This window comes from Myxine glutinosa, chromosome 2 (assembly GCF_964187855.1).
Source record: "Myxine glutinosa chromosome 2, kmMyxGlut1.1, whole genome shotgun sequence".
In the NCBI taxonomy this organism is placed as follows: Eukaryota; Metazoa; Chordata; class Myxini; order Myxiniformes; family Myxinidae; genus Myxine; species Myxine glutinosa.
In genome coordinates this window covers 249,657,681-249,679,931 of record NC_136262.1, presented here as the reverse complement: position 1 = coordinate 249,679,931, position 22,251 = coordinate 249,657,681, and positions in this window count along the sequence as shown.

Below are 22,251 nucleotides of genomic sequence, written 5' to 3'. Positions count from 1 at the left end.
TGTTCATAGGCAAACTTTAGTCTTGCCCTGATGTTCTTTCTAGACAGCAAAGGTTTCCTCCTGGCACATCTCCCATGTAGATCAAATTTGTGCAGCCTCTTTCCAATGGTAGACTCGTGCACTTTGACATCAACAGTGGCAAGAGCTACCTGTAGGTCCCGGGATGACATTCTGGGGTTCTTTGAGACTTCTTTCAGCATCTTGAGGTCTGCTCTCGGGCTGAACTTGCTGGGGCGGCCTGGCCTGAACAAGTTGGCAGTTGTTTGGAATTTTCACTTGTAGATGATCTTCTGGACAGTCAAATGATTGATTTCAAATTGTTTGGAGATCTTTTTAAATCCCTTCACAGACTCGAAGGCATCTATAACCTTCTTTCTGAAGGCCTCAGAGAGCTATTTTGGTCTAGGCATGGTGATGCCACACACTTCAACAACAAAGAGCAAACCAAACTAAATGTCTGAGGTTTAAATACACGACTCACAATAAGTTTGGGATATTGGCAGGTTCTTCGGTGTGGTTGATTTTGTGTATTAATTATGTTGAAAAAAGTTGTTGGTCTTCATTCTATGGTTATTAATGAGTGTGAAAAAACACAGCATTCTTGATTTCAATTCCCTAACCCTAACCCCTATATAAAAAAAAATGAACTCACTCCCTCAATATCCCTAACTTATTGTGAGTAGTGTAAGACAGGTTCCTCCAAGATCCTCTCTAATGATGTTCTAATCATTTGCACCTGAGCTGGTGCACCTGATTCTAATTTTAGGTATTTGAAGTAGTGATAAATGTAGGGGTGTACTTACTTTTTCCACATGCAAAATTTGCATTTATATTTATTTAAATTTTACAATGGACTAAAAAATGTAAATGTTTCATGATATTTGTTATATTATATCACCATTATCTATCAATATTGTTGAAATGATCAAATAGCTGTATGTTGAAATATGTTGAAAAAGTCAAAACTTTACATGGGTTGTATTTACTTTTTCACGTGACTGTATGTGGTCAATTGCATCATAAAAGTGACAAAATAAATATAATTTTTCTCCACATCCAAAAGATCAACCATGTTTGAGTACAATATACTCGCACCCCTAACAGACTTGTCTCGCACCCACTAGTGGTGCGAGCACCCCTGGTTAAGAACCCCTGGCCTCGAAGGAGTAGCAAAAATACATTATTAAGAGAGAAATAAAAGCAAGAAACGTCAGTAGGGGAAGGAAGGGTGGGTGTGGGAGTATGAGATAAGGGGGAAGAAAAGGTCATTTTGAGATTGGAATGAATGGAGGAGATTTGGGTGGGTGTGGTGCGTTTTAAGACATAAAAGGGGGGGAGGGGTTCAAAAATTCATCCTTATGAGGACATACATTATCAATGCACGCTATAAAGATTATTTTGCATGTCCAAAGTACAAAGATGTGGCTTTTATTTTTTTGTGATGTATATTATATCATCGGAAGTTTGATTATATATATATATATATATATATATATATATATATATATATATATATATATATATATATATATATATATATATATATATATATATATATATATATATATATATACAGCCTTGGCTTTTAATATGAAATTTTTTTTTTTTCTTGACGTGTTTACTTTCTGAACTCAGTATATCAATCTGGTGAGTTTCTTTAACGCTTCGGTGATTTCTTTGTTAAAAGAACCATGTCACTGATTGTCTGTCGCAGCAAGAAGTCAATAACAGGATTATATCACAGGTAGCATGACAAAATGTACGGACAGGTACATTTGACGATTGGCTTCACAATCGGGTATATAAAGGTTGTTGCGTTCTGCATTAGTGGAAAACAACTGCTACACGTCTACAAAAGTTATTGCCGCTTCCTCTGGAGATGGTCCGTCAACTCGACAATGCTGTTTGTCATGGAGTGGTGGCTTTACGAAATTCCATCATGAAACAGCGTGCTATTGCTCGGCAGTGTAGCATCACTCAAGGTCAGGTGTCAAAGATCCTGAAACGAAATGCTCAGAGGGGTGTCCCTACTCCAATACCGAGGCCAGGACATCCCCGCAGAACCACAAGGAGGGATGATCACCAGCTGCACCGGTTAGCCCGCAATGGCCGTACCATTTCAGCTAATCGGCTTAGGGCTCAGTGGCAGCAACTGACAAATGGGCCTGTATCCAGAAGGCTAGTCAACCAACGACTGGTTCAAGCAGGCTATCGTGCCAGGTGTCCCCTGAGGAAGCCACGCCTGACCAGACAACACTGCCAGCGCCGATTGCAGTGGGCCAGAGAGCACCATCATTAGCAGCCAGGACACTGGAATCACGTGATCTTCAGTGACGCGTCTACATTTCTGGTCTATCGTCGAGATGGCCGCGTCCGAGTGTGCAGACAAGTGCATGAAGCCCACAACGAAGATTGTATAGTGCCAAGAGTCCAAGCTGGAGGTGGTGGGGTGACCGTTTGAGCTGCTTTTTGTGCAGGGGGCAAAACTGACCTGGTTGTTCTGAATGGAAATCTGAATCAGTTCAAGTACAGGGCCATTCTGGAAGAAACATTGCTTCCATTTGCTCGCGCAGCCTTTCGAGGAAACTTTGTCCAACAAGATGACAATGCACGGCCTCATCGTGCTCGCATGATCCAACACTTTCTTGCTGACCATGGTGTAGAGCATATGGAGTGGCCTGCCATGTCCCCGGATATGAATCCGATAGAGAACTTTTGGGCAGAATTAATGCGTCAAATCGACAACTTGGACCAGCAGGCTACATCTGTGCGTGAATTGCAGCAGGCTATTGTCACTGCATGGCAAGCGATTCCTGTCCAAACCTTGGCAAATCTCGTGAACAGCATGCCTCAACATGTACGTGCTCTCCTGAATGCTCGTGGGGGTTACATGAAGTACTGAACTGTAATTTCACTGTCCGTAATCCCAGTCGTAATTTAACTTTTGTTTTTGTTAAAAAATTTTTTGGCTAATGTGCAAAATAAAGAGATACTTCTGGAAAACGTACAGGAGTTTAACACAGTACTGTCCGTGAATTGAGTTCGATATCAGTTTCCATCACTTTCAAGGATCAATTTATTTGCTTTGAAATGTCAAATGTGGTTTTTGTTTCTTTTAAAGGTCACATTAATAAAATCTAGAATAATTTCAACATAATTCCAATGAACTTCTGGTTCTAAGTCATCTTGAAAAGTAAGTTCACCCCCACAAAAAAAAAATTCCATATTAAATGCGAAGTGTATATATATATATATACAGTATATATATATATATATATATATATATATATATATATATATATATATATATATATATATATATATATATATATATATATATATATATAATCGGAAGAAATTCAGTAAGTTACAGACTTAGCTTCAAGACGAATTTTTCTTTTCCGACAAGCTTTCAACCAAATAGGCCTTCTTCTCAGTCTATAAGTACAAGAATGGAAGGCATAAGACATAGGGTATGATGTTGATTTCTAAATAAAATACCTACAAAAAGTATAGAGATTCGTTAACGCTTGCTCACCTTCCGTTCCTCGAGTTAAACTAAAGTGAGCTTACGTTACAGTTGATACTGTACACGTGTACATATATGAACACATGCAAGCACATATTCATGTACTGTTTATATTTATATAAATACCTTGCCTACATTTGTTAACGACATATACACAAAGAATTAAGTTAAGCACCCCCCCCCCGTTTTTTTACAACCTCGCACATTACAAGTTTGTTGTCGTCAAAACAGTGTAATATACCCATGATATTGCTATATTTTCTGGAGAAGTGATATTATGGTCACATAAAAACATAACAATCATGCCGTTTTCAATATTTTATTCTGAATAATTTAAGGTGAAATTTTTTGGGAATTTTAGGCATATTTTCACCTCAATTTAAGTATGGAGCTATAGGTCCATCACGGACAGTGTGGATGACGTTTATGTTTTCTAACGTACAGTCATTGTTCTGAGAAGACCTCTAGCGATCTTTGCGTCAATAACGTGTGTAGGACCCACGTGATCGGATCACTGACTCAACCAATCACTTTTTTTCACTTTGATCACTCAATTTCATCAATGGATAATTGCTAATGTCATACCAATCATTATTTGATCTCACATACCTTAGAATATATGCCAATGTATACATATACACAAAGAATATATATTAGGGGGTGCTTACCTTAATTCGTTGTGTAGGGGTGCTTAACTTAATTCTTTGTGTATATATTGTTGCGAATATGGAATTTGGCCTCCATATCCGCTTGTAAATATTCCCCTATTTTCTCCAATACTCCCCAACTTTCCCCAATCCCCCATTCCCTAGTCCCATTGCATGTAAATAACAATCAGTAGAGCCGACCTTCCCCTTATTCCCCCATTAAATGTCGTGCCCAGGTCCACCGCACCACACGTAGACAACTTTCGGACATCTTCCTAGTTATTCTTAGTCTATGTCAGTTAAGGCCTCGTCTCCATTAATTATGACTCTTCGTTGCACCAGAATGTGATTATATGGCATCAGTAGTGAGTTTAGGACCTTTCCCATACCTCCTTCCATCTTCTTCCCCAACAATTACAACAACAACAGAGGAGATGGCGGCGGAGCGGGGGAGGATGCGTCCTCACACCGGCTCGATTAGCTCCAGACCATGCGCTCCACGGGGTTACCACGAAAGGGCTCCTTGTCAGCTCCTCGTCAAGGGCGGAGCCTGGTAAACCCCCCGCACGCACCCAATGAGAAGCAACGTGCCGATTCCACGAGGCGGAGCTAACGAGCCGAGGGCGTGTCACTCCCCGCCGGATATACGCGGCCACGCGCCGGATGTGACGAGAGGAGAGATGCGCACCGAGCTTGGAGAAGGAAAGCCACCTGCGAGCGCTGAGTCAGATGCGCCCCTAGCTGGAGAAAGAACGTTGCCTACGACCGCTGAGAGGAAGAGAACCCGCCTGTGAAAGAACGTTACCACCTCGAGCGCTGTGCAACCTTCCGCATCTTTGGACCGGACCGGACCGTACTGTACCCTGCCCCGAGCCCAGGAGGACCTGGAGCCATCGATCCTGCCTTTCCTAGCCATCAAACCCCCGTGTGAGTCAGCCGTTGTCCCGTGTGTCTGTCGTCTGTCCGGGGTTAATATAAGAGTGTGTCTAAGTGCCTGTCTTCCTGTAATATACCTCTAGCCCCTGTAATCTAACCTTTTCCGTACGAATATACTTGAGAATCGAAACATTGGTGTCGTATTGTGTTATTGTAATCCAGCCGGGTGTCTTCTTTTTCTTATTGAGCCAGCGTGGCGCGGCTTCGTCAACGTCGAGTATAATCGGTAACTTGTGCAGACGTGGTCATACCAAAACCGCTCGGTAAACTAACATCTAAGCCACGTCTGTAACAATTGGTGTCGAGGAGTGGAATTCGAACCCGGGACTAAATTAGTTAGGCCCAAATTTTGGGAGGGAAAATCGAGCCGGAGCGCGTACGGCGCTCGACCGAATCGATTCGGAGCGCGTTTCCCGCGCGAAATTATAACGGCGAAATTTGAATTTGTTTTACGAAAATAAAAAAATAAAAACCGAATTTTGAAAGTCGCGCTATGGCGGATCAAGACAGCTGGGGTCCGGTAAAGGAGAGTGAGGTAGGGTCGATCCAGGACCAAAATGAGGGACAGGAGGAGAGCGAAGCAGTGAGGGCGGCAGGTTCGCAAAATAGCGCCGTCACGCACGAAGAAGCGGGCGCGCAAAATGGCGCCTCGCTGATCACCGCGCCAGCGACCGTGGCAGCGCCCCCGATGGATTGGGGCCTTTTTTTTATACAAATGAAGGCCCTTATGGCCCAGAATAATGAAGAAATGGCAAACAGAATGGGGAACCGGATGGATGCTCAGGGTGAGCGATTGGAGGGCCAAATGGGGGCCAATAGCCAACGGTTAGAACAAAGAATGGGGTCCAATAGCGAGAAATTGAGGGAGGACATGGGGGCGCAGATCGGAGGGTTAGGGAGTAGAATAGAGGGATTAGACAATAATTTTAAGGGATTAGACATGAAATTTGGGAAATTAGACGATAGATTAGGGGAAATACAGGAGGGGTTAACGGGGGTAGAAAACAGAATGGCCGCTCAAGAGAATCAGATAGAGGGAGTGAAACATGGGTTAACGGGGGTAGAAAACAGAATGGCCGCTCAAGAGAATCAAATGGAAGGGATGCAAAAAGGGTTAGAGGGGTTGGAAAACACCATGGAAGGCAAATTGAGGGACATGAGGGCCCAAGCGGAAAGGGAAGTTAACCAAATGGGGCAGCAGATAGAGGGGGTCAGAATGGGGGTAGAAACCAAACTGGATGCTCACAGGGAGGAAATGGAGCAGATGAGGGTGGCATCTGGGCAGGAGATGCAAGTGATGGGAGAAGAGATCAGAAGAGGAGTGAGTGAGGAGGTCGGAGGAGTGCGCGAGGAGGTGAGGCACTGTGAGGAGCACATGGAAAAGGAGGTGAGAAAGGGGACTGTAAAGTTACAAGGGGGCATAGAGGACCTGACGCAGGAGGTGGAGCAGCTGACGGTGGGACAGACGGAGTTAGTGGAGCAGGTTCAAAGGAACACTGCGGTATTAGGAGGTTTAAAAGCGACACAAAACGACATAAAAAACGACTTGATAGCGACAAAGAGGGAATGTCAGATGGTACGTGAGGGACTGACAACGAGGTTGGACGAGGTGATAGAGGTAATGGAGACGAAGGACCGGCAGGTGAGGACGCACATGGAAACGGTCAAGGTAGCCTTGGAGGACGAGCTTGAGGAGACGTACCGGGGAATAAAAGAGGTGAGGCACAAATTAGAAGAAGTGGAAGAAGGGGTGAGCGAAATTAAGAAGCGACGGAGAGAGGATAACAAAGAGATAAAAGAGGAGATAAAAGAATTGGTCCAAAGTCTGTGTTTGGATCGTGATGATGTGCTCATTAACCGGATGAGGGATTCGCAGGTGATGGAGGAGAAGCGAAGAGGAAGAGGACCCGGTGTAAGTGGTGACCAATATGGTCGTGCGTATGATGCGCCAGGGGATTTAAAAAGCTTGGGGATTGGTTTGGATCCGGGTGTTCGTGAAAGGCCGTTGGTGAGGTGTGTGACAGGTCTGGTGTGCGAAAGAGGAGGTGTGCGAGAAAGTCCGACTCTGGGGTGTGTGAGGAAAAAGTGCGTGCCAAGGAGTGAGTGTGCTGGCGAGAGTGAGTCGGTCGTAGCGCGTGTGCGAGGGAGCACATGGAAGCGTGGTGTGGTGAGTGTTACAGAGGGTGTGACGGGAGAGTGTGCGCAGGAGTGTGCGCGAGAAAGGTGTGTGACGGACAGGTGCATGAGGAAAGAGTGCGCTGTCAGAAGTAAGGAAGAGTGTCCACCTGTGGGGAGTGTTACAGAGGGTGTGACGGGAGAGTGTGCGCAGGAGTGTGCGCGAGAAAGGTGTGTGACGGACAGGTGCATGGGGAAAGAGTGCGCTGTCAAGAGTAAGGGTGAGTGCTCTGTCAGGAATGGAGGTGAAAGTAGTGAGAGTGACATGGAGCGTGAGTTAGTTGTGACAGGTGAGCGAGGATGTACACCTGGGATGGAAGGATGCACACCTGGAATGGTAGAGCGTGAGTGGGAATGCACGCTGGAGTTGGTGGTGAGGCACGTGGTTGGGTGTGCGAATGAGAGCACACCTGTGATTGTCACAGAGGAGGTGACTGAGGAGGGGGCGCGAAGAGGTGTTTTGGTGAGGTGTGCGACCAACGAATGTGTGCCAAAGTGTTCGGTGGTCAGGTGTGTGACCAAGGCTGTGAGTGGAATGAGGGTACCTGGGTGTGTAAGGAAAGGTACGAGGAGCATGAGCACGGCTGGATGTGTGAGCAAGGAACGGGCTTCGGGGTGTAAGCATGCAGGTGAAGCATCGACATTAAACGGGTTAGAGGTTAGGTCGACTTTTAGCCGAATCGGGCCCTCGGTGCGTGCTGGGCCTCGCTTTGAACGGCCGCGTCCAGGCTCCACTAGGCGGAGCTGGCAGCCCGATAGGAAGGGTCGTTATGGCGACCACGTTTTGTTGAGACGTGCCGGCAGGTCGAGATCGGGACATTGGATGGCTCCACGCCGAGGTGATGCGTGGGATCTCGGCCCGGGTAAGCCCCCGTCCCTGCACCGAGTGCCGGACGCATCCAGCCGCTGGCACAAAACAACCAGCATCCATTGCTTGGCTTTACGAAGCCGGGCTTTGGACGGGAATTGGCGCACCGAGAGGCAGTAGTGAGTAGACTGGGTGATGAGGTTAGTGTTTTGGACCCAAAATTAGAGAAAAACAAAATTTGATGATTGGCAAGGGATTGGCAGTAGTGATTGGCAGATGATGGGTAGTGATTGGCAAATTTTTAATTTGTTGAAATTTGATGTGCGAAATTGGTAGTGAGAGACCCCCGATGTGGTGGGATGGCAAATCCACCATCCCTCACAGGTGGGGGGCAAATGCGCTATAGCTTATGGGGTGTATGGCAGTGAAAACTAGCCCGGGGGGGTTAGGATATTGTGTGTAGGGATCTAGCGAAGATGACAGTAGGTAACGTTAAGGTTAGTTAGTGACTGATACCTGTAGTGGGGACGCAGGTAGATTAGTGTGGATTATAATGACGAGGGAGCGCAATAGTAAAAGGGACGACTGGGAAGCGCAAGTTTCAGAAGGGAGTAGTTAGCTGAGATGATGCCGTGTTTGTGAGAATTGAACAGGTGTGATTGCACAGGTGTGCAACTGGACAGGTGTGTGGAGCAGTGTATGAGTAGTGAGTGTGTGGATCAGCGCGAATGCGCTTGGGGAGAGAAGGGTGCAGGTGGCACCAGGTGTGAGAGCACAGGTGTGCAGGTACAGGTGTGTGGAGAGAGTTGGAGTGAGTGGTACGGAGTGGTGTGCATGGTGCGAAGGTGTGGATGGGGGAAGAGTGGACCCCTTTCACGAGCACCCGGGGCGGGTAGTGTAAGTGTTAGGTAGAGGGTGCAGGTAAATTGTGGTTGGATATTGGCATTTGTGGTGCGGTTGCAGAATGGTGTTGTGAATGGGTGCATTAGTGTTGTGGAAATGGCTGGGCGTGTAGCCTGTTAGTGTGTGTAGTTGGTTGGGCACTCCACCACTGTGAGGATGTCGGCCAGGTGAGGCCGCAGGTGGGCTCTGGGAGCCGGTAGTTGTGAGTGGGTGCCTGAGGATCCCGGGTGTGGATCGGGCAGCCCAGTGCCAGAGAGGGCACGGAGTGGGGAGAGAGCCAGAGGGCCTTCCCCTGGTAGTTAGGTTAGGGTAAGGAGCAGGTAAGCTCGGAGGCAACTGCAGTGGTGGAGGTGTGCAGGTGGGTAGACCCACTGGGAGAGGTACACGTCGCAGCCCAGAAATTGTACGAGGGCACCGGGAGATGAATCGGGGGAGTGAGACCCCAAATTGAAGAGCACCACAGTGTGGCCAATGGGAATTGGTTTTTAGAACCCGTAGTGTAAGAGGGCCAATGGTTTGGCCGGAGAAAGACCCCGGGTAGTGTAAAGTTGTTAGTCATTTAGGAAATAGTTAGGATTGAAGAACCTGTCGCACCATACGCAGCCACTTACCTGTGGTGATGATGATGACTCCACACCTGTGTTTTCTTTGTTCTGTGTGCAGGAAATGAGATTGCTGTGGATTTGTGAGACGCATCACGACGTGGATGAGACATTGGGGTGATTCCATCTCTCCCTCCCTAGGAGGGACTGATGATGAATTGGTAATGGCAAATTTTGATGTGCAGTTGGAGATGGCAAATTTTGATGAGAGTTGAAAATGGCAAATTTGATTGGTTAGGAGGGAGAGAAGACGAATTTGGTTTATGGGAGGAACGGGGAAGACAGTAGGGATGTTTGTTGATTTGTAAAGTAGATGTTTATGGGTAGTGTTGTGTTTTGTGGATACAGTAAGGGGTAAGGGAGGGGCCATGTAGGTTACCTGGTGGGGGGGGGGGGGCGTACGATAGGAACGTACCTGTCTCACCTGGTTCCCATGTGCCCCCAGTGTGCATCACCTTACATTGCGTGCACTTTTGCGCCCTTACCACCTTACTCACTTGTCTGCTTCTTTTGTCTCCCACCTCCGAGGATCTGGCTTTGGGGTAGAGAGAGAGGAGAGAGAGGTGCTGGCTGCGCAGTTGTGGGCCTGCACTTTCGCTGTTTGCTGCCGGGATCGATACACCATATGGACCGCAATGTTTGTGGCCACCCACAATGGACCGCAGTTCGTTTGCGGCCAAGCACCACCCGGGGATGGACCTATGGGTCAACGTGGCACCTATGCCATACAGGTGAACCACTTTTAGTTGACACCAAGTGCGCCACACGAAGAGCAAGAGACACCTGCAGGGTTAGGGGTTGTCGAATTTATTTTTATTCCAATGAACAATGGTGACTGCACCGATTGGTGGTGGGGTGGTGCTTTTGATGCTGGGAAAGGGTGCTCTGCACGTTATTAAAGGCCGTCGGCCACAGAGCACTCGTGGGTTGGTGTATCGATGCTGGCAAGCGCGCTCTCTCTATGCATAACATCTGCATGTGTTCCTCCAAAGACAGGTCCTGGATCGTAGTGTAGATATCAGCGTAATCTTGTAAATAATGCTCCCTACCGGCTGTATGTGTAGTTTGCGAATTCTTTCCGGATTCGGTTATCCTGTGGGTGTGTTTCTGTGAGGAGAAGGGTGCAACGTCGCAGGGGGACATATTTACTCATTTGTGAATATCTGTAAAACTGTCGCACTCAGGGTAGAGTTAATAGTAGAGGGAACTACATTGCGTGCCACACTAAAGTAGGTAAAAATTTATCGGGTCGGGACGCCCCGAGGGTAGAGAAGGGTGCAGTGTTGCGAATATGGAATTTGGCCTCCATATCCACTTGTAAATATTCCCCTATTTTCTCCAATACTCCCCAACTTTCCCCAATCCCCCATTCCCTAGTCCCATTGCATGTAAATAACAATCAGTAGAGCCGACCTTCCCCTTATTCCCCCATTAAATGTCGTGCCCAGGTCCACCGCACCACACGTAGACAACTTTCGGACATCTTCCTAGTTATTCTTAGTCTATGTCAGTTAAGGCCTCGTCTCCATTAATTATGACTTCGTTGCACCAGAATGTGATTATATGGCATCAGTAGTGAGTTTAGGACCTTTCCCATACCTCCTTCCATCTTCTTCCCCAACAATTACAACAACAACAGAGGAGATGGCGGCGGAGCGGGGGAGGATGCGTCCTCACACCGGCTCGATTAGCTCCAGACCATGCGCTCCACGGGGTTACCACGAAAGGGCTCCTTGTCAGCTCCTCGTCAAGGGCGGAGCCTGGTAAACCCCCCGCACGCACCCAATGAGAACCAACGTGCCGATTCCACGAGGCGGAGCTAACGAGCCGAGGGCGTGTCACTCCCCGCCGGATATACGCGGCCACGCGCCGGATGTGACGAGAGATGCGCACCGAGCTTGGAGAAGGAAAGCCACCTGCGAGCGCTGAGTCAGATGCGCCCCTAGCTGGAGAAAGAACGTTGCCTACGACCGCTGAGAGGAAGAGAACCCGCCTGTGAAAGAACGTTACCACCTCGAGCGCTGTGCAACCTTCCGCATCTTTGGACCGGACCGGACCGTACTGTACCCTGCCCCGAGCCCAGGAGGACCTGGAGCCATCGATCCTGCCTTTCCTAGCCATCAAACCCCCGTGTGAGTCAGCCGTTGTCCCGTGTGTCTGTCGTCTGTCCGGGGTTAATATAAGAGTGTGTCTAAGTGCCTGTCTTCCTGTAATATACCTCTAGCCCCTGTAATCTAACCTTTTCCGTACGAATATACTTGAGAATCGAAACATTGGTGTCGTATTGTGTTATTGTAATCCAGCCGGGTGTCTTCTTTTTCTTATTGAGCCAGCGTGGCGCGGCTTCGTCAACGTCGAGTATAATCGGTAACTTGTGCAGACGTGGTCATACCAAAACCGCTCGGTAAACTAACATCTAAGCCACGTCTGTAACAATATAAAGGTAAAAGGGATGTTTATGAAAAAAAATGAAGTGATTGAGTTACAGTGAATGAGTTGAATTGAGTAGCGGTGGATTGAATGAGTTGGAAAATCTGTTAATCGTCAAAATTTATGCTATGAGGGAACTTTGTCCGAAGTTTGTGTATCCATCAAGACTCACGTCTCAGAATTGTGGTGTGTGATCGATTTGTAATTGATTCAATGGCAGAGATTTGAATATTGTCTATTGAGTGATCTGGTTGATTAAAATGTTCAGTGTAAGGTAGAGATTTGAATATTGTCTATGGAGTGATCTGGTTGATTAAAATGTTCAGTGTAAGGTAGAGATTTGAATATTGTCTATTGAGTGATCTGGTTCATTAAAATGTTCAGTGTAAGGTAGAGATTTGAATATTGTTTATTGAGTGATCTGGTTGATTAAAATGTTCAGTGTAATGTAAAGATTTGAATATTGTCTATGGAGTGATCTGGTTGATTAAAATGTTCAGTGTAAGGTAGAGATTTGAATATTGTCTATTGAGTGATCTGGTTGATTAAAATGTTCAGTGTAAGGTAGAGATTTGAACATTGTCTATTGAGTGATCTGGTTGATTAAAATGTACAGTGTGAGGTAGAGATTTGAATATTGTCTATTGAGTGATCTGGTTGATTAAAATGTTCAGTGTGAGGTGGAGATTTGAACATTGTCTATTGAGTGATCTGGTTGATTAAAATGTACAGTGTGAGGTAGAGATTTGAATATTGTCTATTGAGTGATCTGGTTGATTAAAATGTACAGTGTAAGGTAGAGATTTGAATATTGTCTGTTGAGTGATCTGGTTGATTAAAATGTTCAGTGTAAGGTAGAGATTTGAATGTTGTCTATTGAGTGATCAGGTTGATTAAAATGTACAGTGTAAGGTAGAGATTTGAACATTGTCTCTTGAGTGATCTGGTTGATTAAAATGTACAGTGTAATGTAGAGATTTGAACATTGTCTATTGAGTGATCTGGTTGATTAAAATGTTCAGTGTAAGGTAGAGATTTGAATGTTGTCTATTGAGTGATCAGGTTGATTAAAATGTACAGTGTAAGGTAGAGATTTGAACATTGTCTCTTGAGTGATCTGGTTGATTAAAATGTACAGTGTAATGTAGAGATTTGAACATTGTCTATTGAGTGATCTGGTTGATTAAAATGTACAGTGTAAGGTAGAGATTTGAATATCGTCTGTTGAGTGCTCTGGTTGATTAAAATGTACAGTGTAAGGTAGAGATTTGAACATTGTCTATTGAGTGATCTGGTTCATTAAAATGTACAGTGCAAGGTAGAGATTTGAATATTGTCCATTGAGTGATCTGGTTGATTAAAATGTGCAGTGTAAGGTAGAGATTTGAATATCGTCTATTGAGTGATCTGGTTCATTAAAATGTACAGTGCAAGGTAGAGATTTGAATATTGTCCATTGAGTGATCTGGTTGATTAAAATGTACAGTGTAAGGTCGAGATTTGAATATTGTCTATTGAGTGATCTGGTTGATTAAAATGTTCAGTGTAAAGTAGAGATTTGAATATTGTCTCTTGAGTGATCTGGTTGATTAAAATGTACAGTGTAAGGTAGAGATTTGAACATTGTCTATTGAGTGATCTGGTTGATTAAAATGTACAGTGTAAGGCAGAGATTTGAATATTATTTATTGAGTGATCTGGTTGATTAAAATGTTCAGTGTAAGGTAGAGATTTGAATATTGTCAATTGAGTGATCTGGTTGATTAAAATGTTCAGTGAGAGGTAGAGATTTGAACATTGTCTATTGAGTGATCTGGTTGATTAAAATGTACAGTATAATAATAATAATAATACATTTATTTTATATAGCGCTTTTCAAGAAGCCCAAAGACGCTTTGACAGAGTACAAAAAACAAGTGCAAAACGACAAAAATCAATAGGTAAATAAGCAAAGCAAAAGGAAGGAGAAGGAGAAGAGATAGTCAGGGGTTAGATGCTGTGGGTTAAATGTTGAATGCAGTGTTGAACAGGTGGGTCTTCAGTGATGTTTTGAATGTGGTGAGTGAGGAGGAGTCTCTGATGGTGTGAGGTAGTGAGTTCCAGAGGGTGGGAGCAGCGATGGAGAAGGCCCTGTCCCCCCAGGATCTGAATTTGGTCCGGATGGGGGGGGGGGGGTCAGGAGGTTGGTACCAGCAGAGCGGAGGTTGCGGGTGGGAGTGTGTCTGGAGAGGAGGTCATCCAGGTAGGATGGGGCCAGGTTATGGAGGGCTTTGTAGGTCAAGAGGAGGATTTTGTACTGGATTCTCTGGGGGATGGGGAGCCAGTGAAGCTTGTAAAGGACGGGGGTGATGTGGTCACGGGTCCGGGAATGGGTGAGTAGACGGGCAGCGGAGTTCTGAATGTATTGGAGTTTATTGGTGATTATTGAGGGTGAACCTAGATAATTATCTATTTTCAATTACTCAAATTATTTATTATTGTTATTGTTGTTGTTTGTTTGTAAACTAATAAATAATTATGTACAATGTACCAATGTACAATGTACATGTATGTTCAATTGTTCATTGTTCAATGTTCATTCATATAGTCAAATTAAGATTAAAAACAAAACAGTAGAATAAACATTCATGTATTAATTTGAGGCAATAATAAGGCAGAGATTTGAATATTGTTTATTGAGTGATCTGGTTGATTAAAATGTTCTGTGTAAGGTAGAGATTTGAATATTGTCAATTGAGTGATCTGGTTGATTAAAATGTACAGTGTTAGGTAGAGATTTGAACATTGTCTATTGAGTGATCTGGTTGATTAAAATGTTCAGTGTAAAGTAGAGATTTGAATATTGTCTATTGAGTGATCTGGTTGATTAAAATGTACAGTATAAGGCAGAGATTTGAATATTGTTTATTGATTGATCTGGTTGATTAAAATGTTCAGTGTAAGGTAGACATTTGAATATTGTCAATTGAGTGATCTGGTTGATTAAAATGTTCAGTGAGAGGTAGAAATTTGAATATTGTCTGTTGAGTGATCTGGTTGATTAAAATGTACAGTGTAAGGTAGAGATTTGAATATTGTTTATTGATTGATCTGGTTGATTAAAATGTTCAGTGTAAAGTAGAGATTTGAATATTGTCTATTGAGTGATCTGGTTGATTAAAATGTACAGTATAAGGCAGAGATTTGAATATTGTTTATTGATTGATCTGGTTGATTAAAATGTTCAGTGTAAGGTAGAGATTTCAATATTGTCAATTGAGTGATCTGGTTGATTAAAATGTTCAGTGAGAGGTAGAAATTTGAATATCGTCTATTGAGTGATCTGGTTGATTAAAATGTACTTTGTGAGGTAGAGATTTGAATATTGTCTTTTGAGTGATCTGGTTAATTAAAATGTACAGTGTGAGGTAGAGATTTGAATATTGTCTATTGAGTGATCTGGTTGATTAAAATGTACAGTGTAAGGTAGAGATTTGAATATTGTCTATTGAGTGATCTGGTTGATTAAAATGTACAGTGTGAGGTAGAGATTTGAATATCGTCTATTGAGTGATCTGGTTGATTAAAATGTACAGTGTGAGGTAGAGATTTGAATATTGTCGATTGAGTGATCTGGTTGATTAAAATGTACAGTGTGAGGTAGAGATTTGAATATCGTCTATTGAGTGATCTGGTTGATTAAAATGTACAGTGTAAGGTAGAGATTTGAATATTGTCTCTTGAGTGATCTGGTTGATTAAAATGTACAGTGTAAGGTAGAAATTTGAATATTGTCTATTGAGTGATCTGGTTCATTAAAATGTACAGTGTGAGGTAGAGATTTGAACATTGTCTATTGAGTGATCTGGTTGATTAAAATGTACAGTGTAAGGTAGAGATTTGAATATTGTCTATTGAGTGATCTGGTTGATTAAATTGTACAGTGTGAGGTAGAGATTTGAATATCGTCTATTGAGTGATCTGGTTGATTAAAATGTACAGTGTGAGGTAGATATTTGAATATTGTCTATTGAGTGATCTGGTTCATTAAAATGTACAGTGTGAGGTAGAGATTTGAATATTGTCTATTGAGTGATCTGGTTGATTGAAATGTACAGTGTAAGGTAGAGATTTGAATATCGTCTATTGATTGATCTGGTTAATTAAAATGTACAGTGTGAGGTAGAGATTTGAATATCGTCTATTGAGTGATCTGGTTAATTAAAATGTTCAGTGTAAGGTAGAGATTTGAATATTGTCTATTGAGTGATCTGGTTGATTAAAATGTACAGTGTAAGGTAGAGATTTGAATATTGTCTCTTGAGTGATCTGGTTGATTGAAATGTACAGTGTAAGGTAGAGATTTGAATATCGTCTATTGAGTGATCTGGTTAATTAAAATGTACAGTGTGAGGTAGAGATTTGAATATCGTCTATTGAGTGATCTGGTTGATTAAAATGTACAGTGTAAGGTAGAGATTTGAATATTGCCTATTGAGTGATCTGGTTGATTAAAATGTACAGTGTAGCCTTAGGTAGAGATTTGAACATCGCCTATTGAGTGATCTGGTTGATTAAAATGTACAGTGTAAGGTAGAGATTTGCCGTGATTGGTGTGAAAGTTGCTGATCTCTGACCGTGTGTTATTATAGTGTGTGTCGAGTGTATTCTCAGTTTTTCCAACATATTGTTTGGTGGCCTACACTTTTGACAAGTGATTTGGTATATGACCCTTTGACCCATGTTGATTTTCAGTCCATATCGGAGGTGATGGGGAACGTTTGTCCGGTGCTGGAAGAACTGCGGAAGTTATTTCATACTAAGAAATGCTTGTGGGGGGTTTGAGTGACTTGCTCCTGATCCAGGTGAGCTTCAGGACCCGCAGTCCTATTTTTTATTTATTAGTCATCCTACAGATGTAAATGAACATTCGTTTCACTCTGCGCTCATTGTACATAACGTGCAGCGAATTTTACATCCCTGCATCTTGTATTTATTGTTATTTAAAAAAACACTTCGTACACCGCCCTTGAGGCTCAGTTTGCAAGCCACCATATACATTTCCAATAGAAGAAACATAATTACTCCTTTATGGAAAATGTTTTATGAGTTGTTTTACCTTCAAAATATAGACCGCAGTGAACACACATTCGTGTTAAAAGATTTGCCTTTAAAACCCGACTCAAATCGTCCTTATGAAGGGGCCAAACAATACGGGTGTGGAAGTCGACTGCCGAGTGTGGCATCACGGGTAGGTGTGAAGAAGAAGATTTTTACTTTCATCGCAAAATTACCCACTTTATAAATCGGAAATTGGAAAAAGACATAATGGATAGTTTAGCATCAAGGTGGTCTGAGCGTTTTGGGGTCCCCTTTAAGCTATGTCAGGGGATGTGAAAAATGATATCAAATGTCCAGACAGACACAGGGTGGCCAGGTCCGAGGAAAAAACAAATACGAGACACTGCTACAAATACCTGCTTCAATTTCTCTTAAAAAATCGTTTGATCTCGATCAACACCCTTCAATATTGGTAAGCAACTGCAATATTCATCATAGAGACCATCCATGAAAAGCCTGTCTTGAAGTTTGAATATATTCATGCATTGAACCAGACTGGACATTGGACAGGTTTCCTCCAAAAACTGGATTTGAATCCCATCAAGTTGAGACATTTCAGGGAAAACAATTAATTGTTAGGGCTGAGGTCAAACCACTTCTCTAGGTAGGCAATGGTTGCTTGGATGCAGGCAATGAAGTTGTTTGTAAAAAAAAAATGGTCTACTGCAAATGTTATTATGCAAGCAATGGATGACGTCAGGCAATTCGGTTGCAGATGTTTTCATCGACGGTAGTTTGAGACCAGATTCTTCAAATGCAAGGAACAAGTTGGAACAAAACATGATGTAGATGGAAACAACATTTGTACATGCACTTTCATCATTACCTTCATGCTGCGCTTCTTCTATCATAAGAAGCTTCTGCAAATGTTCTGAACGATTGTCACTGCTACTGAAGTATGAGAACAAGGCAGGCCATGTTTTTGAAATATGATCCACAGCCTTTTCCAGTGACAACCAATGTGTTACTGCATCCTTGATAAGCTCAGCCCACTCAAGATCAACAAACTCTCTGAGACTTTCTCGCCGCACTGCCGATGATGAAAAATGGCTGTATATATTCATCAGCACAGCATCAATGTCAACATCTAACTCCTGTAAACCAGACTCGAATCCATTATCCACCACGTAAGCCAGACAACTAGCTTTGAATAACCGTGGGTTCTTTTAGAGAAGTATTGTGCATGCAGAGTGACGAATCCCAAATTTGGCATTCGCATTATTAGCTGAAAAGGTGACACTTGGTTCAAATCTAAACCATCATTTTCAAGACATTTCAGAACATGATTTGCAATTGCTTCTGCAATTTCATATTGATGTTCTGCAAATTCCACCAGCTATGACACACTGCCACATTTGGGGCTAAATAATTGCACACAAATAGGGTGCATTTTTCTGTTCCATTTGTTCAATGTGTCGGTTGCCACAGAAAAAAAAAAACAGTGGAGAATCATTGTAGAGTGTAAACCTTTTAGTTTGGTTACCAAATCCGATACAGTCATGGAAGCAAGGACATTTGTCGCAATCATCTCCGCCTTGGTTCTGCCACATGACACCACCTTCGCTAAAGAGGAATCGGAGTACAGCTGAGGTCCCAACTTCAATGATCAGTCCAATGTACGATAGGAATCGCCATGCTTCACGGTGTCGTATACCGTCACCACCTCAATAAGTGATACCTGATGAGGAAATCAAGAACCAGGAAATCTCTACATTAAGCTGTCTGGTTACCTGGAATATATTACAGGTCCCAAGGCCATACATCAAGCGTTTAAACACTTGGTGTCCCTCTCCAAAGTAAATGGTGGTGAAAAACAATCATGATCCTGGAGGTTCAGGGTGTACAGAGGGAACATCATAAAAGTGGGGGAATTATCCTGTCCATAGGGTTCTTTGCTAGTTTCATCAAATAGTTATACAGATCCCTATTTATATGTTAAGCCAAAAGGTTGTTGATAATTTGATCTTGACTCAAATAACTGTGTTCTGCTCAACTAATTTAATGAAACCTTGCACTAAAAGTTGGAAAATTCCCATTTGGGTATTCATTAGGAATGTGATTAACCATGCCATCCTCCTTGACCCGGAACTTGCGATATTGCCGATATTGAGATATTGCCGAGCTGGAGTCCTTATACCCAAACCATTTCGGATAAACAGTGGTGGGGTCTTCACTTCAACATAACACGACAACCAGTACTGTACGTCATAACCAGATACACTCTCATTGTAGAGACGGACCATCACGAGCCTCTCATGATCAGAGAGGGCCTCAACCGCCCAATCAGCCAGAGAGCCAGCTGACCGAGCAGTAGTCCACCTCAACCAAAATTAAGCAAGCCTTCCAGGAGTCTGGAAGGGCACGTCAAATCCATGGGCCAAAGAGATGAGGAAATATAAATCCTCATCCTGGAACCCTAGTACGTTTACCAAAAACCATCCAACCAAACAGCTCACCTGTCGGGACGGTACCTTCCTTCACAAACACAAACCGGATGCAGTTATGGGGCCTGCTCGCCATGCCTGGGTCCTGGGAAGGGTGGGGGCAACACAAGGAATGAATAAGAGGGGAGGGAGGAAAATGGTAGCAGGGGAAGCATGAGGCTCTTCCTGCCTGGTGGGTGAGTACGCCCTGACAGGAAGAAGACGGTGAATAAGCAGGAAGGGAAAGACGAACAAAAACGCAAGATGGACAGGACAAAAAAGTACAAGATAAACAAATAGACGAGATGGGGAAATAAAAAGTGCACAAAACAAACGCAACAAGGCACATTGGGAAATACAGGACCACAATCCCCAAGAACCAAAACCACTGGGCCTCCCATAGAGGCAGATTCGCAGATGACTTTGGCTCACTGCAGCATGAAAATGGTGAACGTATTATTTATTTAGTTAGGTTCTAATTGTGCGTGGAGTCAGTCCAGCTGTGCAGCGAGTAAACGGTTTGAAGAAACATCTCTGCTAATTATATATGCTGGCCTTTGCCCTGTTGTGCCACGTGATAGCTGTTAACCAATGAGATTGCATATGAATGAAAAAGCCAGAAAAGTGGCCTTTAAAGGCCAGGTGGTGGATGAAAATATCCTTTGGACAATCCCTCGGTCGGACTTGGTCTGTGTGCCCAATTAGGTGGTTGTCGACCCATCGGTCTTTGCAAAAAACGCGAACAAACAGACACATAGACATCCGATTAATTTTAGTGATTACATACGTTGTCTCAGGGTGAATTCTGTTTTTTGTGGTTTTCCTGAAGTGATAAAGTAAGTACATCTGGATGGCATCGCACATCAGCCCCTCTCAGCCTCATTTGTATATGACATGCGGTTCCTCATCTGCGTGACGCTCAGTACTTTCGGACTTCCAATTCACACGGTATTGTGGCTTTTAGACACCTGATCCAGCAAGGAAGATCCTAAAGCGATCGACCATTGTGGTTATGTTGAAACAACGCATCTGAATCATACCAGGCAACCTGAGCAACCGACGACCAAATGGTATACTCGGAGGTGATCTGTGTGACAAGGTTGCGGCCTGCCATTGTCATCTGGTCAGGTAGTACAAAGCCGGTCATCATAGGGGAATTGCCAGTAGCTTGGAAAGAGAACATAAAGGAGGTGCACAATCAGAAGACAGGAAAGTATAGTGAGCTGGAGACGGAGTATCGGGAGAAGGGTTGGCGAGTTTCTTGTCAGCCATTTGAGGTAGGGCGTGGAGGGTATCTTGGCAAATGCTTTTATGTATTTATTTCTCGACTTGGATTGTGTGGAACAGAAAGAAAGAGGATGTGTGACAGAGTTGCCAAGGTTGCCTTGAAAGGGTCACTTTGGATTTGGAGGACGTTCATGGAGGCACGTCGAATGGTGTTGGAGGAGGATGAGTGAGTTGTGGTTCTTTCAGCCCCAAAGGGAGTAATGACTGAGTGTTGAAGAGACATTGACACATTTGTATATGGTTGTTTTGAGCAGTGTATGTTATGAGATTAGTTGGTTGGTTTGTGTGTTGCTGTCGAGTGGTGTATGTTGTAAGGTTGGGTGGTTTGTTGGTTGTGTGGCTATTTTTTTGTATGTTTGTTTGTTTGTGCGTTTGTATGTTATACTTTCACTGCCGAACTGTGGCAACTTGTGGCCCCAGATTTTGGATGCAGGTGCTTCAAAATCTAGGCATATATTTTTTAGTACAGTATGTAAAGAATCTGGGCAAAAAAAAATAATATAAATATATATATAATTATATATATATATATATATATATATTAGTAGGTACAATATATAAAGCAACAATAAGCAGTTGGCAGTGGTATCTAAATAATCCATAGTAATTTCTCTAACCTGTGGTTATATCACACAAATCAACTTTTCAGCTAACAGCACAGGGTTAACTTGCCTCCATTGGCATCTGTAACGAGCAAATTCCTTGTTTACATTCTCCAATATATACCTGAGGTGGAGGGGGTGGTCCTAACCAGCTGGCCAATCACAAGGATGAGTTGCAAGATCTTGAGTGACATTTATCCATTTCTAACAGCCAATGGCAGGTTTGTGTCATCAGTGCTTTGCGTTTGTTGAGAAGGTACATTAAATTACATATTGTAAACCTCATTGTCTGTGGTGTTTTAATAATCCATGCAAGACCATCATGTCCCACTTTGTCTCTTTTCTCCTTCCATTGGAGCATTTGTGTATATATTTCATATTCCTGTGATATAGCTACAGCCAATTGTTTCAGAGATGAACTCATTTTTTCCCAGTATGCCAAGCCTCCAGTATTCACCGACTGGCATGGTTTGGGGCTGCAGCCAGAACATTCACATCACTTCGTCTGGGAATATGTTTGGCCCGTAACCCATACTTGGCTGCATTCAAAGGCCTTGCGGTGTTCTTTGATGTGCTGGCCCAAAGTCCTTCTCATCTCTCCTATATGTATATTCCACACCACATGCACATGGAATAGTGTAGACCACAACTGCACAGTCGTTCTTGTGTATTTTGTCTCTGATGCTAGTTATGCTCGTGTCAGGGGTGTACACAGGTTTAAAGATCAGCTTCACTCTTACTGATCTTAAACTCCTGCCAATCGCTTGGGATAATCCTGGCACAAAAGGTAGCACACATAAGCCTTTTAG